At 41.5% G+C, this 25,069-nt stretch overlaps 1 protein-coding gene across 10 annotated transcripts in view; it reads left to right on the forward strand.

The window, feature by feature from the left end:
* Positions 1–25,069, forward strand: part of CSNK1G1 (casein kinase 1 gamma 1) — a 224,238-nt gene that overhangs the window by 22,617 nt on the left and 176,552 nt on the right. The window contains exon 2 of one of the 10 annotated variants that reach the window (XM_033189794.1): positions 16,280–16,359. The exons of the other annotated variants lie outside the window; for them this stretch is intronic. The gene's annotated coding sequence lies outside the window, so the exon portion shown is untranslated. The remainder of the gene's footprint in view (positions 1–16,279; positions 16,360–25,069) is intronic. 10 annotated transcript variants of the gene reach the window in all.

Below are 25,069 nucleotides of genomic sequence, written 5' to 3' on the forward strand. Positions count from 1 at the left end.
ACCCTGTCTAAAAGAAAGGAAAGAAGGAGCTGGGCACGGTGGCTCACGCCTGTAATCCTAGAACTTTGGGAGTCTGAGGTGGGCAGATCACAAGGTCAGGAGATCGACACCATCCTGGCTAACATGGTGAAACCCCATCTCTACTAAAAATACAAAAAATTAGCCGGGCGTGTTGGCGGGCGCCTGTAGTCCCAGCTACTTGGGAGGCTGAGGCAGGAGAATGGCGTGAACTCGGGAGGCGGAGCTTGCAGTGAGCTGAGATCGCGCCACTGCACGCCAGCCTGGGTGACAGAGCGAGACTCCATCTCAAAAAAAAGGAAAGAAGGAAAGAAAAGTGTCATTATCTCTGCCACCCATGTGGACAATCTGTGGTTGCTTGTCATCATCATCATTCCTGACTCTGAATTTATATGCTACCAATATGCATTCATTTTTGCCCACGTAGTCCTATAGCATTTCCCCAATGTTTTCATCTGTAGTTTCATAGTTTTGAATCTTACACTTACATTTCAGCCTTTAATCCATTTTGAGTTGACTTTTGCATGTGGTGAAAAACAGGAATATAGTTTCATTCTTCTGCATATGGATATCCAGTTTTCCCAGCACCATTTATTTTATATTGATTGATTGATTTGTTTTTTGAGATGGGGTCTCACTCTGTTGCCCAAGCTGGAGTGCAGTGGCGTGATCATAGCTCGCGGCAGCCTTCACCTCCTAGGCTCAAGTGATCCTCCTGCCTTAGATAAAGTGCTGGGAGTACAGATGTGAGCCACCATGCCTGGTCTATGTTTATTTATTTATTGAGATGGAGTCTCGCTCTGTCACCAGGCTGAAGTGCAGTGGTGTGATCTCGGCTCACTGCAGCCTCCCCCTCCCAGATTCAAGCGATTCTCCTGCCTCAGCCTCCCAAGTAGCTGGGACTACAGGCGCCACCACACCCAGCTAATTTTTGTATTTTTAGTAGAGACGGCATTTCACCTTGTTAGCCAGGATGGTCTTGATCTCCTGACCTCGTGATCCGTCCGCCTCAGCCTCCCAAGGTACTGGGATTACAGGCATGAGCTACCACACTTGTCTGTTTTTGTTACATTTACCCTTTTGAAGTCTGAGAGTTTTTCCTAATTTTTTATCTAGGGTTTTTCTAGTTTCATGTCTTAAATTTAGGTCTTTAAACCATCTTGAGTTATGTTTTGTATCTGGTGAGAGGTATGAGTCCAGTTTTATTTTTACGCGTTTAGCTACCTGATTTTCCCAGTACCATTTATTGAATAGGGTGTTCTTTTCCCAGTGTGTATTTTTGTTGACTTTGTTGAAGATCAGTTGGATCTAGGTAGGTGGCTTTATTTCTGGATTCTCTATTCCATTTCTTTGAACTACATGCTTATTTTTATGCCAGTACCATGCTGTTTTGGTTACTATAACCTTGAAGTATAATTTGAAGTCAGGTAGTGTGATGTGTCCCAGCTTTGTTCTTTTTGCTTAGGATTGCTTTAGTTATTTGGGCTCTGTTTTAGTTGCATATGAATTTTAGGATATTTTTTCTAATTCTGTAAAAAATGATGGTAATTTGATAGGGATTGTGTTGAATCTGTTAATTGCTTTGGGAAGTATGGTCATTTTAATGATATGATTCTTCCAATCTGTGAGTGTGGGATGTATTTCCATTTGTTTGTGTCATCTGTGATTTCTTTCATCAGTGTTTTCTAGTTGTCCTTATAGACATCTTTCACGTCCTTGGTTAAATGTATTTAAATGTATTTGATGTTAAATGTATTTAACCTGTGTATTTTATTGTTTTTGTAGCTATTGTAAATGGGATTGCCTTCTCTATTTTTGTCCTCCACTAGATTGTTATTAGTGTATAGAAATGCTACTGATTGGCCGGGCGCGGTGGCTCAAGCCTGTAATCCCAGCACTTTGGGAGGCTGAGACGGGCGGATCACAAGGTCAGGAGATCGAGACCATCCTGGCTAACACAGTGAAACCCCGTCTCTACTAAAAATACAAAAAACTAGCCGGGCAAGGTGGTGGCGCCTGTAGTCCCAGCTACTCGGGAGGCTGAGGCAGGAGAATGGCGTGAACCCGGGAGGCGGAGCTTGCAGTGAGCCGAGATCTGGCCACTGCACTCCAGCCTGGGTGACAGAGCGAGACTCCGTCTCAAAAAAAAAAAAAAAAAAAAAGAAATGCTACTGATTTCTGCACGTTAAATTTGTATCCTGAAACTTTACCAAATTCATTTATCAAATCTAAAAGTGTGTTTTCTGAAGTCTTTAGAGTTTTCTGGATATAAGATTGGTATCAGCGAACACGGACAGCTTAACTTCCTCTTTTCCAATTTTAGTGCTTTTTTTTTTTCCTTACCTGATTTCTTACTATGGTGAATAGAAGTGAAAATGGGCATCCTTCTCTTGTTTCAGTTCATAGAGGAATTGCTTTCAGCTTTTCCCCATTAAATATAATGTTGGCTGTGGGTTTGTCGTATATGGCCTTTATTATGTTGAGGTTTTTTTTTTTTTTTTTTGCCAAGTTTTTTGACTTTTATCATGAAATGATGCTTAATTTTATCAAATGATTTTCTGTATCCCTTGAGATGATCAGATAGGTTTTGTCTTTCATTCTGTTTATGTGATGTATCACATTTTATTGATGCATCCTTCTAGCACCCTTTTAAAAAAAGACGAGTTGTCACTTTGTTGCCCAGGCTGGAATGCAGTGACATGATCATAGCTCACTACAGCCTCTGAACGCCTAGGCTCAAGGGATCCTCTTTCTTCAAACTCCCAAGTAGCCAAGACTGCAGGGAATAGTCATATTAACCATGCTAGCTAATTTAAAAAACTTTTTTTACAGGTGAGGGTCTCACCGTATTACTCAGGCTGTTCTCAAACTCTTTGTTTTTTTTTTTTTTTTTTTTTTGAGGCAGAGTCTCACTCTGTTGCCGAGGATGGAGTGTGGTGGCACAATCTTGGCTCACTGCAACCTCTACCTCCTGGGTTCAAGCAATTCTCCTGCCTCAGCCTCCTGAGTACCTGGGACTACAGCCATATGCCACCATGCTTGGCTAATTTTTGTATTTTCAGTAGAGACGGGGTTTCACTATGCTGGCTAGGCTGGTCTTGAATTCCTTACCTCATGATCCACTCGCCTCGCTTCCCAAAGTGCTAGGATTACAGGCGTGAGCCACCATCCTGGCTCGAACTCTTGACCTCAAGCAGTCCTCCTTGGCCTTCCAAAGCATTAATATTACAGGTGTGAGCCACTGCACCCAGACCTGGCATTTTTTTTTTTTTTTTTTTTTTGAGATGGAGTTTCGCTCTATCATCCAGGTTGGAGTGTAGTGTTACAATTTCTGCTCACTGCAACTTCCACCCCCCAGGGAGAATTCAAGCAATTCTCGTGCCTCAGCCTCCCAAGTAGCTGAAATTACAGGCGTGTGCCACCAGGTCCGGCTAATTTTTAAATTTTTTTTGAGACAGAGTGTCACCATGCTGATCAGGCTGGTCTCAAACTCCTGGCCTCAAGTGATCTGCCCACCTCTGCCTCCCAACAAGCGTGAGCCACTGCACCCAACCCCTGGCATCATTTGTTAAAAGTACTATCCTTTCCGGAACGTATGTTCTTCTTGGTGCCTTTGTCAAAAATGACTTGGCTCTAAATACGTGGATTTATTTCTGGATTCTCTGTTTTGTTCTATTAGTCTATATGTCTGTTTTTGTTTTTTAAAAATTTTTACATATGGCCGGGCACCGTGGCTCACACCTGTAATCCCAGCACTTTAGGAGGCCGAGGTGAGTGGATCATGAGGTCGAGAGATCGAGACCATCCTGGCCAACATGGTGGAACCCCATCTCTACTAAAAATGTAAAATATAAAAATATGAAAATTAGGTGCACGTCGTGACATGTGCCTGTAGTCCCAGCTACTCAGGAGGCTGAGGCAGGAGAATCGCTTGAACCCAGGAGGCAGAGAGATTGTGCCACTGCACTCCAGCCTGGTGACGGAGTGAGACCTCGTCTCAAAAAAAAAAAATTTTTTTTTTTTTGAGATGGAGTCTCGCTCTGTCGCCCAGGCTGGAGTGCAGTGGCCAGATCTCAGCTCACTGCAAGCTCCGCCCCCCGGGTTTACGCCATTCTCCTGCCTCAGCCTCCCGAGTAGCTGGGACTACAGGCGCCCGCCACCTCGCCCAGCTAGTTTTTTGTATTTTTTAGTAGAGACAGGGTTTCACCGTATTAGCCAGGATGGTCTCGATCTCCTGACCTCATGATCCGCCCGTCTCGGCCTCCCAAAGTGCTGGGATTACAGGCTTGAGCCACCGCGCCCGGCCTAAAAAAAAATTTTTTTTGTTAACATATTTATTTAGTTTGAGACTGACCAAGTTTTGTATTTTTGGTAGACAAAGGATTTTGCCATGTTGCCCATTCTGGTCTCGAACTCCTGGACTCAAGTGATCCACCCACCTCAGCTTCCCAAAGTGCTGGGAATTCAGGCATGAGCCACTGTGCCCAGCCCGTGTGTCGGTTTTTATGCCAGTACCATGCTGTTTTGATTGCTATAGCTTTGTAGTATAATTTGAAATCAAGTAGTGGTAATGCCTCCAGCTTTGATCTTTTTTCTTTTTTTGTTTCTTCTTTTTTTTTTTTTTCTTTTTTTGAGACGGGGTTTCACTCTTGTTGCCCAGGCTGGAGTGCAATAGTGTGATCTTGGCTCACCGCAACCTCCACCTCCCAGATTCAAGCGATTCTTCTGCCTCAGCCTCCCAAATAGCTGGGATTACAGACATGCACCACCACACCCAGCTAATTTTGTATTTTTAGTAGCGATAGGGTTTCTCCATCTTGGTCAGGCTGATCTTGAACTCCCGACCTCAGGTGATCCACCCACCTTGGCCTCCCAAAGTGTTGGGATCACAGGCGTGAGCCACCATGACCGACTTGGTTCTTTTTTCTTATAATTGCTTTAGCTATCAGGTCTATTGTAGTTCCATATGAATTTTGGATTGTTTTTCTATTTCTGTGAAGAATGTAAATATTTTGATATGGATTGCATTGAATCTGTAGATTGCTTTGAGTAGTATAGATATTTAACAATATTAAGTCTTCTAATCGAGGATAATAATATCGTTCCATTTTTTGTGTCCTCTTCGGTTTCTTTCATCAGTGTTTTATAGTGTGTTTTTGTAGAGATCTTTCACTTCTTTGGTTAAATTTATTTCTAGGTATTTTATTTTTTGTTCTGTAGCTCTTTTAATTGAGATTGTTTTCTTGATTTCTTTTTCAGATTATTATGGTGTATAGAAATGCTACTTTTTTTTTTTTTTTTTTTCTGCTGTTGGGGAGACAGATTCTTGCTCTGTCACCCAGGCCAGAGTGCAGTGGCCTGATCTTGGCTCACTGCAACCTCTGCTTCCCAGGCTCAAGCAAGCCTCGTGCCTCAGCCTCCCCAGTAGCTGGGATTACAGATGTGTGCCACCATATCTGGCTAATTTTTGTATTTTTAGTAGAGACAGGGTTTTGCCATGTTGCCCAGGCTGATCTTTTTTTTTTTTTTTTTTTTGAGACGGAATCTCGCTCTGTCACCCAGGCTGGAGTGCAGTGGCGTGATCTCTGCTCACAGCAACCTCCACCTCCCAGGTTCAAGCAGTTCTCCTGCCTTCGCCTCCCAAGTAGCTGGGATTACAGGCATGCACCACCATTCTCAGCTAATTCTTGTATTTTTGGTAGAGATGGGGTTTCACTATGTTGGCCAGGCTGATCTTGAACTCCTGACCTCAAATGATCTGCCCTACTTGGCCTCCCAAAGTGCCGGCATTACAGGCATGAGCCACTGTACCCGGCCGAAGTATTTCGTTTCTATACCGAATTTGTTGAGAGTTTTTATCGTGAAGAAATGTTCTGAATTTTATCGAACACATTTTCAGCATCTGTTAAAATGATTATATGGTTTCTGTCCTTTATTCTGCTCATGTAATGTATCACATTTATTGATTTACATATGTTGAATCCTCCTTGAATTTTTAATTTAATTAATTAATTTATTTATTTTGAGATGGAGTGTCATTCTGTTGCCGGGCTGGAGTACAATGGCATGATCTCTGCTCACTACAACCTCTGCCTCCTGGGTTCAAGTGATTCCCCTGCCTCAGCCTCCTGAGTAGCTGGAACTATAAGCGTGCACCACCACGCCTGGCTAATTTTTTTAAAAGTATTTTAGTAGAGATGGGTTTTCACCATGTTGGCTGGGATGGTCTCGATCTCCTGACCTTGTGATCCACCCACCTCAGCCTCCCAAAGTCCTGGGATTACAGGCGTGAGCCACCCTGCCTGGCCTATTTATTTTTTGAAGTAGGTTCTCACTCTGTTTCTCAAGCTGGAGTACAGTGGCATGATCTTGGCTCGCTATTGCCTCAGCATCCAGGGCTCAAGCAGTCCTTCTACTTCAGCCTCTTGAGTAGCTGGCCAGGATATATATATATACGCACACACACACACACACACACATGTATGTATGTATTTTTTTTGTAGACATGGGATTTTATCATGTTGCTGAGGCTGGTCTCGAACTCCTGAGCTCAAGCAATCCATCCGCCTCAGCCTTCCAAAGTGTTGGGATTACAAGCGTGAGCTACCATGTCCAGCTTATGATCTTTGTAATGTGTTGTTGAATTAAGTTTTCTAGTATCTTATTTTTTATGTATTTTTAGAGACAGGATCTCACTGTGTTGCACAGGCTGGAATGCAGTGGTGCCATAGCTGACTGCATTTTCAAAGTCCTATGCTCAGGCTATCCTCCCACGTAAGCCTCCTGAGTAGCTATGACTACAGGCACATACTACCATGCTCAGCTAATTTTTTAAGTTTTTTGTGGGTATGGGGTTGTGCTATGTTACCCAGGCTGGCCTCAAACTTCTGGCCTCAAGAAGCCCTCCCAGCTTGGCTTCTCAAATTGATAGGATTATAGGTTGAGCCACTGCTCCTGGCCTGCATCTTTTCAAAGCATTCAGCCTAATTTTTACAATATTTTTCAAGAACTACAGCATACAGATAAAGAGTTCCATGTAGTCTTAAGATCAAAAGTGAACACTGTGTACCCGTCTTTCAGAGAAGTGGAACATGACCAGTGTCTGAGAAGGCTCTGTGTCTGCCTATCTTTTTTCTGGCCTACTAGCAGGCTCTGCTGTACTTTATTTTGTGATAGCTAGATATACATACAAGTAGGAAAATTTCACCCAGAAAAATCTGGTTCATTAGAAGAAAATCAGTCAACAGAAACAGCTGTAAAAATGTTGAGATTAGGCCTGGTGCAGTAGTTCATGCCAGTAATCTCTGCACTTTGGGATGCCGAGGTAGGCGGATCACTTGAACTCAGCCTGGGTTTGAGACCAGCCTGGGCAACACGGTGAAACCCTGTCTCTAGAAAAAATACAAAAATTAGCCAGGTGTGGTAATATGTACCTGTACTCCCAGCTACTCATGAGGCTGAGGTGGGAGGATGGCTTGAGCCTGGGAGGTGGAGATGGCAGTGAGCCGAGATTGTACCACTGCACTCCAGCCTGGGTGATAGAGTCAGACGTTGTCTCAAAAAAAAAAAAAAGTTGAGATGATGGAATTAGTACACAAGGAGATGAAAACAAGAAAAGTAAGTTTAAGATTTTTTTTTTTTGAGATGAAGTCTCACTCTGTCGCAGAGGTTGGAGTGCAGTGGCGCAATCTCGGCTCATTACAACCTCTGCCTTCTGGGTTCAAGTAATTCTCTTGCCTCAGCCTCCCAGATAGCTGAGATTACAGGTGTGTGTCACCATGCCCGGCTAATTTTTGTGTTTTTTGTGGAGATGGGGTTTCACCATATTAGCCAAGCTGATCTCAAACGCCTGACCTCAAGTGATCTGCCTGCCTTGGCCTCCCAGTGTGCTGGGATTACAGGCGTGAGCCACCGCACCGAGCAGTAAGTTTAAGAATTTAAAGCAAATATGAAAATACTGGAGAGACAAATGGAAGGTATAAGAACCAACTAAAACTTGTAGTGCTGAAAAATACCTGAATTGTTACTTTTAATTAAGCAATTTTCAATTTTTGTTTGTTTGTTTGAGACAGACTCTTGCTCTGTTGCCCAGGCTGGAGTCCAGTGACATGATCTCAGCTCACTGCAACCTCTGCCTCCAGGGTTCAAGCAATTCTCCTGCCTCAGCCTCCCGAGTAGCTGGGACTACAAGCGCATGCCACCACGCTCGGCTCATTTTTGTATTTTTAGTAGAGATGGGATTTCACCATGCTGGTCAGGCAGGTCTCAAACTCCTGACCTTGTGATCTGCCTGCCTCCCCCTCCCAAAGTGCTGGGATTATAGGTGTGAATCACTACACCCAGCCGCAGATTTCAACTTTTAGTTGACAGTGTATTTTGGTAATTGGCCATATTTCCAGAAATGAAAGCATAGATGCATTGTTTTCCTCTAATTGTGTGGGGGTTTTTTGGTATAGTAAGTCCCAAAGAGCCTTGCTCTTTTCCAGTTTCATTATTTTATTTTTCATGTTAGTAACTTTCACCCAATGTGGTAGTTTTTGAAAGTTGGAGATACAATTTCAATTTAGCTTTAAGTTGTCAAATGAAGATTGTCAGTAATATTGCTTTGGTCAGATAATAAAAGATGAAAATTCTGTGATTCAGAAACAGGTAACCAAGGTGTGTAATGAGTGAATGAAATAAGGACTAATATCATTAAAGTAGGAGCTGAGTATTTACTATAGGAATGTTGGAGAATGATTAAACACAAATTGTGTTTCCTTGGCCTCACAATGTGCTGGCATTACAGCACATTACAGCACATTGAGAGAGTCCGTCTCAAACAAACAAACAAAAATTGAAAATTGCTTAATTAAAAGCATTTTAAGTCATCATGATGAACATCCACTTTTTAACTATATTTTTATATAATTAATCATTATCTTTTGATCTTGAAGTATATACCTAATCATTTCATAGGCAAGACTGTGCTACATCCTTAAAATTTACCATCCTGTTGTTAGGACAGTACTGAACCTCTTTATGCACTCAGCTATGATTAAACTAAGGTTACATCCTTGTTATAAACATACCAACTCCCAGTTACTAAACATATTGAAAACTTTTTAAGTTGCCGCACTTACCAGTACTGATTTCAGGGCCATTGGGATTTATCTATGCATGGACCAGGTTAGGATGATGGATTTTTTTTAAATTAAGATTTTTAAGTTTTAATTCATTTTTTTCAAACATTATAGCTTATATTTGAATATTCATACCAGTTTCTGGTTGAGAAAGTTAAGAGATACTGACATGGGTTACTGTCTTATCTATGTTTAGAATTCAGAATTTTTTTAGGCTTTTGTTTAGTTTTTACATTTAGTTCCTCTATTTGGGGCATTTTTTTCTGTTCACCTATGGGTTTCTTGTGTTGGTTTTCTTTTGATACTAAGATATATTAAGATGTTTAGTTGTTTATTCAGAATCATCAAGTACTTCTTATTTGAAAGGTGCTAAACATTGATTCCACTTAATCATTAAAAGTAAAATTATTTTGATTCTCCAGGATGACCAGTTACTAAGGAGAATTTAATTTTGTCTTTGACAAGAGTGATAAGAGGAGAGTTTAAACCTCTGAGAATAGTTTGAGAATAGTCTTTGGCATGCTCAGTTAAGAAGTAATATGTACAGAAGTTTTGGTTTTAAAATAATAAAACACTTCTCCTAGAAGCATGCTACTATGAAACTTAATTTTTCTTTCTTTCTTTTTTTTTTGAGAAGGAGTCACGCTTTATCGCCCAGGCTGGAGTGCAGTGGCGTCATCTCGGCTCACTACAAGCTCCGCCTCCCGGGTTCACGCCATTCTCCTGCCTCAGCCTCCCCAGTGGCTGGGACTACAGGCACCCACCACCATGCCTGGCTAATTTTGTTTTTGTATTTTTAGTAGAGACGGGGTTTCACGGTGTTAGCCGAGATGGTCTTGATCTCCTGATCCTCGTGATCCGCCCGCCTTGACCTCCCAAAGTGCTGAGATTATAGATGTGAGCCATGGCTCCTGGCTGAAACTTAATTTTTCAAGGAGTGTAGCATGTATAACTATAGCATACGTGATTGTTTTATAATATTCTGAATCTAGTGTGATTTAATTGCAATATCGTAATAAGGCATAAAAGATAAAGTAGTATTAACTTTGGCATAATGTATACTTCAAACCAGTAACTACTTGGTGTTTTGTGTGGCAGTTTTTGTTAAACTTTGGGCTGATGTTTCCCTGCCAATGTCATTTTTCATTTAAACATTATTAGTAAGAGTTTTCACCATTGAGAGCTGCTTACAGAGGTAAAATATTCCTTATAAAAAGTTTGAATGTTTTATACATTTGTAACAAAGTATAAATGCTTACAGTTTTACCTCCATTGAGAAATTCACCAGTATGGTGTGTATTCCTTTAAATTCTGTTTCATTATATTTATTATTTTCTTGCTTAAAAAATCTTTCCCTTGGCCGGGCGCCATGGCTCATGCCTGTAATCCCAGGACTTTGGGAGGCCAAGGCAGGCGGATCATGAGGTCAGGAGTTGCCTGGCCAGGGTGGTGAAACCCCGTCTCTACTAAAAATACAAAAAATTAGCCAAGCATGGTCGTGCACGCCTGTAGTCCCAGCTACTCAGGAGGCTGAGGTAGGAGAATAGCTTGAACCCAGCAGGCAGAGGTTGCAGTGAGCCGAGATCGCACCACTGCACTCCAGCCTGGGTGACAAAGTGAGACTCCATCTCAAAAAAAACCAAAAAAAAAAAAACCAAAAAGCTTTTTCTTAGCAATGCCTCATTTGTTTTGAGGATACAGACAAGACATTTGGTTTAATTTTTTTTTTTTTTTTTTTTTTTTTGAGACGGAGTCTCGCTCTGCCGCCCAGGCTAGAGTGCAGTGGCTGGATCTCAGCTCACTGCAAGCTCCACCTCCCGGGTTTACGCCATTCTCCTGCCTCAGTCTCCCGAGTAGCTGGGACTACAGGCGCCCGCTACCTCGCCCGGCTAGTTTTTTGTATTTTTTTTTTTTTTTTAGTAGAGACGGGGTTTCACCCTGTTAGCCAGGATGGTCTTGATCTCCTGACCTCGTGATCCGCCCGTCTCGGCCTCCCAAAGTGCTGAGCCACCGCGCCCGGCCTGGTTTAATTTTTTAAAAAATAGTTTATGTAATTATTTAATATGTGATCATTGTAAAAATTTGGACAAAATATAAAAGTGATAAAAAACAAAAGAAAACCATGTGAAATGCTTCCAAAAGAGTAATTATTATGAGCAGTGAAATTTTCTTTCCAGTTTGTCTTGTGATTATATGTATAAATATTTTCAATGGAATTTGGATTATAGAGTTTTCCATTACATTGGATAGTTATTTAATGGTATATTACACATAAATTATTTAGTTACAACTCAATTGTTGGTTTTTAGGTTATTTTCAGATTTTTGCTCTTATAAATTCCTGATACAAGCATTATCTTTTATGTTAATTTTTGATTATTTCCTTGGGAAACTCATTTCCTTAGACTTACTAGGTGAACATTATTATTTATTCCTTGGGGTTCAGTCAATGAGCATTTTGCCAGATAGTCTTCCAAAGAGGTATGGTCCCCTCAGCAAGGCATGAGAGTGAGTGTATTTCTATGGATTCTGGCAACATTCAGTGTCATGATTTTCTGTCACATTTGCAAATTTTATTTTGTTTTCTTTCCTCCCTCCCTGTCACATTTGCCAATTTTATAGATGAAAAACATCTTCTCTCTGCGTCACATCTTTTTTTTTTTTTTGAGACGAAATCTCTCTCTTGTGCCCCAGGCTGGAGTGTGATGGCGTGATCTCGGCTCACTGCAAACTATGCCTCCTGGGTTCAAGCGAATCTCCTGCCTTGGCCCCCCCAAGTAGCTGGGATTACAGGCACCTGCCACCAGGCCTGGCTAATTTTTGTATTTTTAGTTGAGACAGGGTTTCACCATGTTGGCCAGACTGGTCTTGAACTCCTGACCTCTGGTGATCCACCCGCCTCAGCCTCCCAAAGTACTGGGATTACAGGCATGAGTCACTACACCCGGCCTTTTTGTGTTCCGTCTTTGGTGTGTACTTCATATATTTTATTTTATTTTGTTTGATTGTTTGAGACAGAGTCTTGCTCTGTTGCCCAGACTGGAGTGCAGTGGTATGTTCTCAGCTCACTGCAACCTCTGCCTCCCAGGTTCAAATGATTCTCCTGCCTCAGCCTCTTGAGTAGCTGGGATTACAGGCTGGTGCCACCACACCTTGACCTCTTGGGCTCCAGTGATCCTCTTGCCTCAGCCTCCCAAGTAACTAGGACTACAGGTGTGCACCACCACACCTGACTAATTTTTTTTTTTTTTGAGACAGTGTCTCACTCTTGTGGCTCAGGCTGGAGTGCATGGCACAATCTTGGCTCTCTTTCAACTTCTGCCTCCCGGGTTCTAGCGATTCTTCTGGCTCAGTCTCCCTAGTAACTGGGACTACAGGCACGTGCCACCACACCTGGCTAATTTTTGTATTTTTAGTAGAGACGGGGTTTCACCATGTTGGCCAGACTGGTTTCAAACTCCTTACCTCTGGTGATCTGCCCACCTCGGGCTCCCAAGGTGGTGGGATTATGGGCATGAGCCATTGAGCCTGGCCCACACCTGATTAATGTTTAAATTTGTTGTAGAGATAGGGTATCACTATGAAGACCAGGCTGGTCTCAAACTCTTGGCCACAAGGATCCTCCTGCCTCAGCCTACCAAAGTGCCAAGATTGCAGGTGTGAGCCACTGTTCTTTGCCTCGAGGGTGTACTTCTGAAACTTCCAGGAGCATTGTCACCTGACCTTTACAAAACTTTACCGATAGATTTGGTTATAGCATATAGTAAGTTAAAGGAGAAAGAATACAAAACAGGAAAGGAAGGTGTACTAGAACCAAACATAACAACAGCAAAAGGTGACTTTTGATACAAAGGAAAGGGGAAAAGTATCATCTTAAAATTCAGTAGCAGTCGGCACGTCCGTAATCTCAGCACTTTTGGAGGCTGATGCAGGCGGATTGCTTGAGGCCAGGAGGTCGAGACCAGCCTGGCCAATATGGTGAAACCCTGTCTCTACTAAAAATATAAAAACTAGCCAGGCATAGTGGCACACGCCTGTAATGTCAGACACTCGGGAGGCTGAGGCACAAAAATCACTTGAACCTGGGAGGCGGAGGTTGCATTGAGCCAAGATCACACTCATGCACTCCAGTTTGGGCGACAGAGTGAGACGCTGTCTGAAAAATAAGATAAAACAAAAAACTCAGTAGCAGAGGATTTTAGTATAGTAGCATTTAGTGTAGTAGCATTGGCCTTATACACTTCATTAAGGCAAAAGGATATCATTTTTTTTTCTTTTTAAATAGAACAAGACAGTGGTTTTCATCCCTTATCCAAAAAAGTTAAGTTTACATATCATATGTTTGACTGCCTAAGAGTTCATGTGTGAGGAAAATGACCTAAAATTCTTTTTTTTTTTTTTGAAATGGAGTCTTGCTCTGTCACCCAGGCTGGAGTGCAGTGGCACGATCTTGGCTTACTGCAAACTCTGCCTCCTGGGTTCACGCCATTCTCCTGCCTCAGCCTCCCGAGTAGCTGGGACTACAGGCGCCCACTACCACGCCTGTATTTTTTTTTTTTTTTTTGTATTTTTTGTAGAGACGGAGTTTCACCGTGTTAGCCAGGATGATCTCAATCTCCTGACCTCGTTATCCACCTGCCTCGGCCTCCCAAAGTGCTGGGATTACAGGCATGAGCCACCGCGCCCGGCCAAAACGACCTAAAATTCTTATCTCTTCCTTTCCAGTATTTGTTTATCTCATTTCTTTTTCTTATTTGATCGAATTGGCTTGGACTGTGGGTTAAATTATTTTCATGGTGGCTCTCATTAAGTATAAAGTGTACTATATCTTAAACTTAGTTTTAGGGTTTACAGACTTATGCGTTGTAGTCACAACACTTCGGGAGGCTGAGGTGGACGAATCACTTGAGCTCAGCCACACAGGCTGCGCAACATGGCAAAACCCTGTCTCTACCCAAAATACAAAAATTAGCCAGGTGTGGTGGCACACACCTGTAGTCCCAGCTACTCAGGAGGCTGAGATGGGTTGCTTGGGCTCAGGAAACGGAGGTTACAGTGAGCTGAGATCATGCCACTGTACTCCAGCCTGGGTGAAAGGTGAGACCCTGTCTCAAAAAACAAAACAAACAAACAAAAGTCAAAAAAAAAAACTTCAATCTTCTAGTACATTCATTGATTTAAGACATAATTTTGTAATGATTAGACTAATGAGGGATTGGTATACTTAAAGATATTTATGCACAGATAAAGTTTGGCATGCATGTCTACGTATATATGTGTACATATATGTGTGCTTACGTGTGTGTGTGTGTGTGTGTGTGTATATATATATATAGTTTTTTTTTTTTTGAGGCAGATTGTTACTCTGTCGCCCGGGCTGGAGTGCAATACCATGATCCCAGCTCACTACAACCTCTGCCTCCCAGGTTCAAGCAATTCTCCTGCCTCAGCTTCCTGAGTAGCTGGAATTACAGGCACCTGCTACCACGCCTGGCTACTTTTTGTATTTTTAGTAGAGACGGGGTTTCACCGTGTTGGCCAGGCTGATCTCAAACTCCTGACCTCGAGTGATCCTCCCACTTCAGCCTCCCAAAGTACTAGTGTTACAGATGTGAGCCACTGTGCCTAACCTACATATATAGTTTTAGAAAGTATTTCGTTATATGAATTGTGATTGGTAAAGGCATGAGCAGTTTAGAAGGTGGGACAAGACAAAAGCGAATTATAGCCTGGTGCATGTGTGTAATCCCAGCACTTTGGGAGGTTGAGGTGGGCAGATCAGTTGAGCCCAGGAGTTTGAGACCAGTGTGGGCAGCATGATGAAACCCTCTACAAAAAATATAAAAATATAAAAATTAACGAGGCATTGTGGCATGCCACTGGAGTCCCAGCCAGTCGGGGCTGAGGTGGGAGGATCACTTGAGCCCAGGAGGCGGAGGTTGCAGTGAACTGGGTTCATGCCACTGCACTCCAGCCTGGGTGATGAGAATGAGACTCTGTCTCAAAAAGAAAGCTAATTATAGAAGAGTAGATGTTGGGGAAGAGAAAACAAGATTTGTCTGAAAATCAGTATGCTATCAATATGCTAATACTTTAAATCTCGGTAATAGTTGTTAAAAGGGAGCTTTGCATTTTCTATTTTGATTATGTCCCATGTATCCTAGCCATTTTATATATGAGACATTATCCTTTCATCTTTAAAAGTGGAGATTTTATGTTGTTGGTGATTAAAATTATTTATTTATTTTATTATTATTTTTTGAGATAGAGTAATCTTACTTTGTCGCCCAGGTTAGAATGCGGTGGCACAATTTTGGCTTACTACAAACTGCAACCTCCATCTCCTGGTTCCAAATGATTCTTGTATCTCAGCCCCCTGAGTAGCTGAGATTACAGGTGCATACCATCATCCCTGGCTAATTTTTGTATTTTTAGTAGAAACAGAGTTTTGCCATGTTGGCCACGCTAGTCTCGAACTCCTGACCTCAGGTGATCCGCCTGCCTCAGCCTTCTAGTGTGTTGGGATTACAGAAGTGAGCCACTGCGCCTGGCATAAAATTGTTTATTATTATTATCAAGGGTATAAAAGAAAAAGGGGTAAGTGAAACCCAGTTATCTCTTGAGTAACAGCATTTTTCCTATTCTAGAATTATAAAGCATTGATTCAGACGTGGACTTTTATGCAGCCAAATTACAAAATTATGTGAGTTTCACTACATTGTCTTTATCATTGAAATTGGCCCAGGCTCATGGGAATCCTGTGGGTGTGTTAGGTGTTTTTGTCTCTGTATTTTTGGCTTCTGAGCAGGCTACTAGAGGAGAGTTGGTTTTAATTAATGCTTCACAAAGCAATGCTGAAATATGAGTTTTGGGCTTTATTATTATTATTTTTTTACAGTGGGCTTTGTTGTGGTGGACCAACCAGTTATTTCCTTTTTCATTGTGCCTTTTTTGGCTTTAAAGAAGAAACACGTTTTCACTCAGTGCTTTTAATATTTTAAAATGAAACTGATACTCAAGTCTCATTTTTGTCAGCTGGTATTGAATACAGAGTTAGCGGTACTTTTCCCACATTGAAGCCGTGGGGGAGGCAATAGCTTCCTACTTCTCTCAAACATGATCTTTTTACTTGTTCACTAGGTTTCAATAGAGGGGCTATTTTCCAGTCAGAGTATTTTCATCTAGTGATCCTGGCAATCTGGTTCAGCAGCTAACAGCAGGTAATTTTTGTTTTTTTTACTTATTTGGAATGTTTGCCAGTTTACCTTTCTCCAGCCCGGGCGACAGAGCGAGACTCCGTCTCAAAAAAAAAAAAAAAAAAAAAAAAAAAAGAATTAGTTTCATACAGTTACTACTATTTGCAGATATAGTTACTTTGTGGAATCCAAAATTTCTGATAATGCAAGAGGTAGCAACCTTAAAAGTAGACCTGAAAATCTCAACAAATTAAAAGAATATGTATTGTATAGACCAAACCTTCGCTGACAGTGCAAGCTAAATTAAGACTCAGTTTTGTTTTTTGTTTTTTGTTTTTTTTTTGAGACAGAGTCTTGCTTTGTCACCCAGGCTAGATTGCAGTGGCCGGATCTCAGCTCACTGCAAGCTCCGCCTCCCGGGTTTACACCATTCTCTTGCCCCAGCCTCCCGAGTAGCTGGGACTACAGGCACCCGCCACCTCGCCTGGCTAGTTTTTTTGTATTTTTTTAGTAGAGACGGGGTTTCACCGTGTTAGCCAGGATGGTCTCAATCTCCTGACCTCGTGATCCGCCCATCTCGACCTCCCAAAGTGCTGGGATTATAGGCTTGAGCCACTGTGCCTGGCCAGGACTCAGTTTTTTTTAAAAGATCACCTTTAAAAATGTTTGGAAATTTAAAAGAACACATCTAAATGACTCTTGAGGTTACAAAAGAAATAATGATAGAGGTTTACCAACATGTAATATTGAATGTTAATTTAAAAAAAACATCAAAATTTATGGATGCAACTTAGTGGTTCTTGGGCATAGCATATAGTCAAGTTTCATAAATATTCTGTGAGAGTTTGAAAAGACCATTCTTTAGTTGAGGGCAATGGTATTAATAATAGAGGAAAAGAGCTTCAGAAATTGAGAACTGTCAGTCACTCCTCCTGATTTAATATTAGCATTCAAGGCCTTGTGCAATTTGTCCTCTGACTGTTGTCAGTGAGCACTACTGCTCCTCCTATTTCTTTTGTTTTAACCTTAATTACATAATTACAGTTCCCTCATTAGAGACTAGTGGTTCTAAAATGTTAGCATGTATTGGAATTTTCTGGAGGGTTTGTTAAAACATAAATTGCTAGCTGGGCGCTGTGGCTCATGTCTATAATCCCAGCACTTTGGGAGGCCGAGGGGGGTGGATCACCTGATGTCAGGAGTTTGAGACCAGCCTGGCCAACATGGTGAATCGCTGTCTCTACTAAAAATACAGAAATTAGCCGGGCATGGTGGTGGGTGCCTATAATCCCAACTACTTGGGAGTTGTTGGGCAGGAGAATGGCTTGAACCTGGGAGGCGGAGGCTGCAGTGAGCTGAGATCGTGCCACTATACTCCAGCCTGGGTGAGAGAGTGAGACTCGACCTCAAAACAACAACAATAATGAAAAACAAAAAAACACAGATTTCTGGGCCTCACCCCCTGAATTTCTGATTCAACTCATCTGGGGTAGGGCCCCCAAATTTCCGTTTTCAGCAAATTTGCAGATGTTGTTCATGCTGGTGACCTAGAGACAATGCTTTGAGAATCACTGTACTAGAGATTACATTCTCTTGACTGTACCCCTTGTAACGGCTAGTTCTTTTCCTACAGCCCCTTTTCTCTCCTCCTTAACTTTTTCCCCTCAGAATCCCACACTTTAACTCTCCCCTTTTCTTGGAAGTATTTTTTTTTTGAGATGGAGTTTCTCTCTTGTTGCCCAGGCTAGAGTGCACTGGTGTGATCTTGGCTCACTGCTACCTCCACCTCCCAGGTTCAAGTCATTCTCCTGCCTCAGCCTCCCAAGTAGCTGTGATTACAGGCATACATCACCATGCCTGGCTAATTTTGTGTTTTTAGTAGAGATGGGGTTTTACCATGTTGGTCAGGCTGATCTTGAACTCCCGACCTCAGGTGATCCACCCGCCTCCGCCACCCAAAGTGCTGGGATTACAGGCGTAAGCCACCACACCTGGCTGGAAGTGTTTTTAACCATCAAGTTGTTAGATGTCCCATGCCTATGCTTACTTAGAAAATGGTTCTTGCACATCTGTAAAAGTCCTCATCTTGCTATCATACTAAATATCACTTCACATTCATTAAGATAGCTATTAAAATACACACACACACACACACACACACACACAGAAAGTAAAAAAGTGGTGAAGATGTGGAGAAATTGAAACTCTATTTATTGCTGGTGGGAATATAAAATGCCGCAGCCATTGTGGAAAACAGCTTGGCAGTTTGTCAAAAGGTTACACATAGGACTACCATATAGACCCAGCAGTCCTCTCTTAGGCATATATCTAAAAGAATCAAAAACAGGGTTTTAAACAGATACTTGTACAATACCTTTATAGCAGCATCCATGATAGCCAACCAAGTGCCTGTTGACAGATGAGTGGATAAACAATATGTACATACAAAGGAAGGAAATTCTGACACATGCTATGACATGGGTGGACTTTGGAAACATGCTTAGTGTAATAAGTCAGACACAGGACAAATATTGCATGATTTCACTTATGAGCTACCTAGGATAGACAAATTCAAAGACAAAGTAGAACAGAGGTTATCAGGGGCTGATGGGGCAGAGAAAAGCGGAGCTTTTGTTTAATGGGTTCAGAATTAATGTTGAGGGTAATAAAAATATTTTGGGTATAGATACTGGAGACTGTTACACAGTATTGTGAATGTGTTTAATGCCACAAATTGTACATTTACAAAAGGTTAAGTTATAAATATTATGTTATATATATTTTATCACAGTAAAAAACAAAACCGGGTAGGTTCACATCTGTAATCCCAGAGCTTTGGGAAGCTGAGGTGGGAGGATCACTTGAGGTTAGGAGTTTGAGACCAGCCTAGGCAACATAATGAGACCCATTCTACAAAAAATAAAATAGGCATGGTGGTACCTGTAGTCCTAGCTGTTCGGGAGGCTGAAGTGGTAGAATAGCTTGAACCCAGGAGTTCGAGACTGCAATGAGCTCTCATGGTATGACTGCATTTCAGCCTGGGTGACAGAGCAAGATTTTGTCTCTTAAAACAGACAAAGAAAAATGTTAGTATATTACTGGAAAAACTTATTAGAAGTCTTTTATGGTGATAAAGTTTCACTTTCGTTTTTTTGCCGTATGTTTCTATGAGTTCCGCTTGCTTTTTGTTTTGTATTGTTTTGTTTGAGACGGAGTCTTGTTCTGTCGCCCAGGCTGGTGTGCAGTGGCAAGATCTTGGCTCACTGCAACCTCCATCTCCCAGGTTCAAGCGATTCTTCTGCCTCAGCCTCATAAGTAGCTGGGATTACAGGTGCCCGCCACCACGCCCAGCTAATTTTTGTATTTTTAGTAGAGATGGGGTTTCACCATGTTGGCCAGGCTGGTCTTGAACTCCTGACCTCAGGTGATCTGCCCATCTTGGCCTCCCAAAGTGCTGGGATTACAGGTGTGAGCCACTGTGCCCGACCGAGTTCTGCTTTTTTCAAAATAACAAGCATATGTTTCTGTAATCAGAAAAAAGCAAATATATGTTAAAAAGATATGTGAATATTTATTAAATATGTTTATGTGAAGAATTTTCTGTAATGTAAATCTCACTAGTTAAAATTTTTATATTACTTGAGTAGATGATTTTTCCATAGGATTATGACTAAAACTGAGTTTTCCATAGAACTGTTACTAACCTGTAAACTTCCTCTCTAATAAAAGTTATATTTTCCTTGGTTATAGATGTTTTCTAATTTGTTATATCTATGTCAGCTATTTTGAACCTCTTACATTTCACATCAAAAATTATTATTATTGTTGTTTTTTTGTTTGAGATGGAGTCTTGCTAAGTTGCCCAGGCTGGTCATGAACTCCTGGACTCAGAGTGATCCTCCCACCTCAGTCTCTTGAGTAGCCAGGGTTATAGGCACATACCACAGGACCTGCCAAAATTATTTTTTAAATTTATCAATTAAGCAGTTAATCATGTTCAGTGACAAAGGTAAGTATTGAGTGCAGGTAGCATTTATGCTGACTTCAGTAGAATTCCTGGTCTTTGAAACAAATGAGAAAGAAAAGAAGAAAGGAAGTATGTTGAGTGTGGCTTATACACTTTGAGGATATTGTGGTTTTGTTTGGTAATTTTCTTGTGAATAGAATAAGGAGTGAAATGAGAGAGATTTAATCTAGTTAATCAAGATAATTTGTCAAGTAAATGTCAGTTACTTGAAAACAGTCAATTCAATTTTACATTTGTTTACTCTGTTTTGGGCACAGTGCTTTGAACGGTTTAGGTACATAAGTCAGAGAGCAGTCCCTAGTCCCATAGAGTTCCGCAGAATGGTTTGGTAGGCAGACAGGTATAAAATAGCCACATAAATGGATAGATGGATATATGAGTTAACATTAATATTATTCGTTCATGCTCCATAAATTTATTGAGCAACTGTTAATGCTATGTGTTAGGACTGGTGTAGGTACTGGGGGTATAGTGACAAACAGGAAATATTTGTGCTTACATTGAAAAAGATCATTGGCATGTTGCAGGTAAATTTTATTTTCTCCTTATTCTTACAATTTTGAAATGAAATAACTAGGACAAGACAGGAACAACAGCAAGAATTTGTTGAGTCAACCTTGGAGGAACTCAAGTGAAGATGTAGTTTGTATAACAGTCTAGTATTTTCTTTTTTTTTTTTTTTATTATACTTTAAGTTCTAGGGTACATGTGCACAACGTGCAGGTTTGTTACATATGTATACATGTGCCATGTTGGTGTGCTGCACCCATCAACTCATTAGCACCCATCAACTCGTCATTTACATCAGATATAACTCCCAATGACGTCCCTCCTCCCTCCCCCCTCCCCACAATAGGCCCCGGTGTGTGATGTTCCCCTTCCCGTGTCCAAGTGATTTCGTTGTTCAGTTCCCACCTATGAGTGAGAACATGCGGTGTTTGGTTTTCTGTTCTTGCGATAGTTTGCTGAGAATGATGGTTTCCAGCTGCATCCATGTCCCTACAAAGAACACGAACTCATCATTTTTTATGGCTGCATAGTATTCCATGGTGTATATATGCCACATTTTCTTAATCCAGTGACAGTCTAGTATTTTCTTGATCAACAGAAAAGGTTGAAATTCTAATTGTTTCCATCAACATTAGAAGGATTCCACTAAGCTTTGTGATAGGGTTTTTTAAAAGAATAATAATTTTTAAAGTTGGTTATTAAAGCTTAAAATTCAAATCGTCAGTCACAAAGTAAATATTCATGAGAGAAACATACTGGTATATTCTTTTTTTTTTTTTTTTTGAGACAGAGTTTCGCTCTTGTTGCCCAGGCAGGAGTGCAATGGCGTGATCTTGGCTCCTTGCAACCTCCACCTCTCGGGTTCAAGCGATTCTCCTGGCTCAGCCTCCCTAGTAGCCGGGATTGCAAGCACCCACCACCATGTCCAGCTACTTTTTTGTATTTTAGTAGAGACGGGGTTTCACTGTGTTGGCCAGGCTGGTCTCAAACTCCTGACCTCAGGTGATCCACCTGCCTCAGCCTCCCAAAGTGCTGGGATTGCAGGTGTGAGTCACCACTCCCAACTCAGAAACATACTGATTCTTTAGGAGGTAGATTGTGATGAGGCAGTTAATGGAAAAATCAAGTCAGTAATTTCTTGGGACAGTCATCAAGGCTGCCTTTTCGTGTTCTGTAGGCAGTCATGGTAACTGCCTGTGTTACCAAAGTGCAGTTATCAAAGCCCTTATTTTTTAAGGAAAAGTATAATAATTCAAAGAAACATGAGGATCAGGACCTTTGTGACACTTTATTTTTATGCCGGTAAGAAGTGTCTGGCTCCTTAATACTGGTTTAATCTTGATTGTTTTATTATTTATTTTCCTTGAGTGGGGAAGAAAAGCCATCTCTCAGATAAGTTTTTTTTTTTTTTTTTATTGTTTTAGCCTAGCTTTGCTTAGAAAAATTTTTAGTGAGGTAGATAAAACTCTTTATCAGGTATTGAAATATGTTTTTCCTAAAAGCATGTATTAGGCTGCCCTTCTCACACAGGATGTGTTCTGAAATGACAGATTTGCAACAGATTCTCATTTTCTTTGTAGACTATGTTAACTGAGCAGTACTTCTAAAATAATTCAGTAATCTGAATCTTTGTAGTACCTCTTCTGGAGTTATTAGGAAAAGCAAAAATGGAAATAATATTGTGGTTTCTAGGCTTACCCTAAATTAGGTAGTTACAGAAGTATACTTTTTGGTGAAGGTAAGTTTAACTGCTGTCATCTATTAAATAAAACAGGGGTCCTGAAGCTCTGGGCCACAGACCAGTAGTGGTCCATGGCCCATTAGGAACCGGGCTGCACAGCAGGAGGTGAGTGGCAGGTGAGCGAGTAAAGCTTCATCTGTGTTTAAAGCCACTCCCCATCACTTGCATTACTGCCTGAGCTCCACCTCCTGTCAGATCAGTGGCAACATTAGATTCTCGTAGGAGCGTGAATCCTATTGTGAACTGCACATGAGAAGGATCTAGGTTGTGCGCTCCTTATGAGAATCTAATGCCTGATGATTGGCCAGAGTCTCCCATCACCTGCAGAAGGGACCATCCAGTTGCAGGAAAACAAGCTCAGGGCTCCCACTGATTCTACGTTATGGTGAGTTGTATAATTATTTCATTGTATATTACAATGTAATAATAATGGAAATGCAGTGCATAATAAATGTAGTGTGCTTGAATCATCCCTAAACCATTCCCCCCGCCCCTCCATCCCCAGTTTGTGGAAAAATTGTCTTCTGTAAAACTGGTCCATGTGCCAAAAAGGTTGGGGACTACTGAGATAAAAGACTTTAGGCTGGGCACAGTGGCTCACTCCTATAATCCCAGCACTTCGGCAGGCTGAGGCAGGCATAACACTTGAGGTCAGGAGTTCAAGGACCAGTCTGGCCAACATGGTGAAACACCATCTCTACTGAAATGCAAAAAAATTAGCTGGGCGTGGTGGTCAGTGCATGCCTGTAATCCTAGCTACTGGGGAGGCTGAGGTGGGAGGATCGCTTGAACCTGGGAGGCAGAGGTTGCAGTGAGTCGAAATTGCACCACTGCACTCCAGCCTGGGTGACAGAGCGAGACTCCATCTCAAAAAAAAGAAAAGGTCTTAGTAGCTTTGCTGGCTTCATTGCAATAGTTTTCTTTTCTTTTTTTTTTTTTTTTTTGTCAGTTCTCCTAAATCTATTTTTTTTATTATTATTATACTTTAAGTTCTAGGGTACATGTGCATAACGTGCAGGTTTGTTACATATATATACGTGTGCCATGTTGGTGTGCTGCACCCATCAACTCGTCAGCACCCATCAACTTGTCATTTACATCAGGTATAACTCCCAATGCAATCCCTCCCCCCTCCCCCTTCCCCATGATAGGCCCCGGTGTGTGATGTTCCCCTTCCCGAGTCCAAGTGATCTCATTGTTCAGTTCCAACCTATGAGTGAGAACATGCGGTGTTTGGTTTTCTGTTCTTGTGATAGTTTGCTAAGAATAATGGTTTCCAGCTGCATCCAAGTCCCTACAAAGGACACAAACTCATCCTTTTTTATGGCTGCGTAGTATTCCATGGTGTATATGTGCCACATTTTCTTAATCCAGTCTGTCACTGATGGACATTTGGGTTGATTCCAAGTCTTTGCTATTGTGAATAGTGCCGCAATAAACATACGTATGCATGTGTCTTTATAGCAGCATGATTTATGATCCTTTGGGTATATACCCAGTAATGGGATGGCTGGGTCGTATGGTACATCTAGTTCTAGATCCTTGAGGAATCGCTGTACTGTTTTCCATAATGTAAAGACCATCGAAGCTAGGAAGAAACTGCATCAACTAACGAGCAAAATAACCAGTTAATACATAATGGCAGGATCAAGTTCACACATAACAATATTAACCTTAAATGTAAATGGACTAAATGCTCCAATTAAAAGACACAGACTGGCCGGGCGCGGTGGCTCAAGCCTGTAATCCCAGCACTTTGGGAGGCCGAGACGGGCGGATCACGAGGTCAGGAGATTGAGACCATCCTGGCTAACACGGTGAAACCCCGTCTCTACTAAAAACACAAAAACTAGGCGGGTGAGGTGGCGGGCGCCTGTAGTCCCAGCTACTCGGGAGGCTGAGGCAGGAGAATGGCGTAAACCCGGGAGGCGGAGCTTGCAGTGAGCTGAGATCCGGCCACTGCACTCCAGTCCCGGCGACAGAGCGAGACTCCGCCTCAAAAAAAAAAAAAAAAAAAAGACACAGACTGGCAAACTGGATAAAGAGTCAAGACCCATCAGTCTGCTGTATTCAGGAGACCCATCTCACATGCAGAGACCTATATAGGCTCAAGATAGTTTTTAATTAAAAGCACCTCTTTCAAGCTCTCTGGATGAAATGCTCTTAGAAAATAGTATTCTTTTGTTTTACTCCTGAGACGTACAATGTTAGGGTTTCTTTATTCCTTCCCTCCCAAGTAATTTTAGCTCATGTTTAAAGCTGAGTACATAACTTATGAAAACAAAGATGAATTTTCTAGCCATATAATACTTTTTATACTAAAATTTTCAATGCCTGTAAATTAGTATAAATTGTATTTATCAGAACAATTGGTATTAATGTGTTTAAGTTGATGTGTTTATAAGTTGATAATTTTTATATGTTTATTTTTTAAAATTTCAATAGCTTTTGGGGTA

The sequence above is a fragment of the Trachypithecus francoisi genome, unplaced genomic scaffold (genome assembly GCF_009764315.1).
Source record: "Trachypithecus francoisi isolate TF-2019V2 unplaced genomic scaffold, Tfra_2.0 Lachesis_group3, whole genome shotgun sequence".
Lineage (NCBI taxonomy): Eukaryota > Metazoa > Chordata > Mammalia > Primates > Cercopithecidae > Trachypithecus > Trachypithecus francoisi.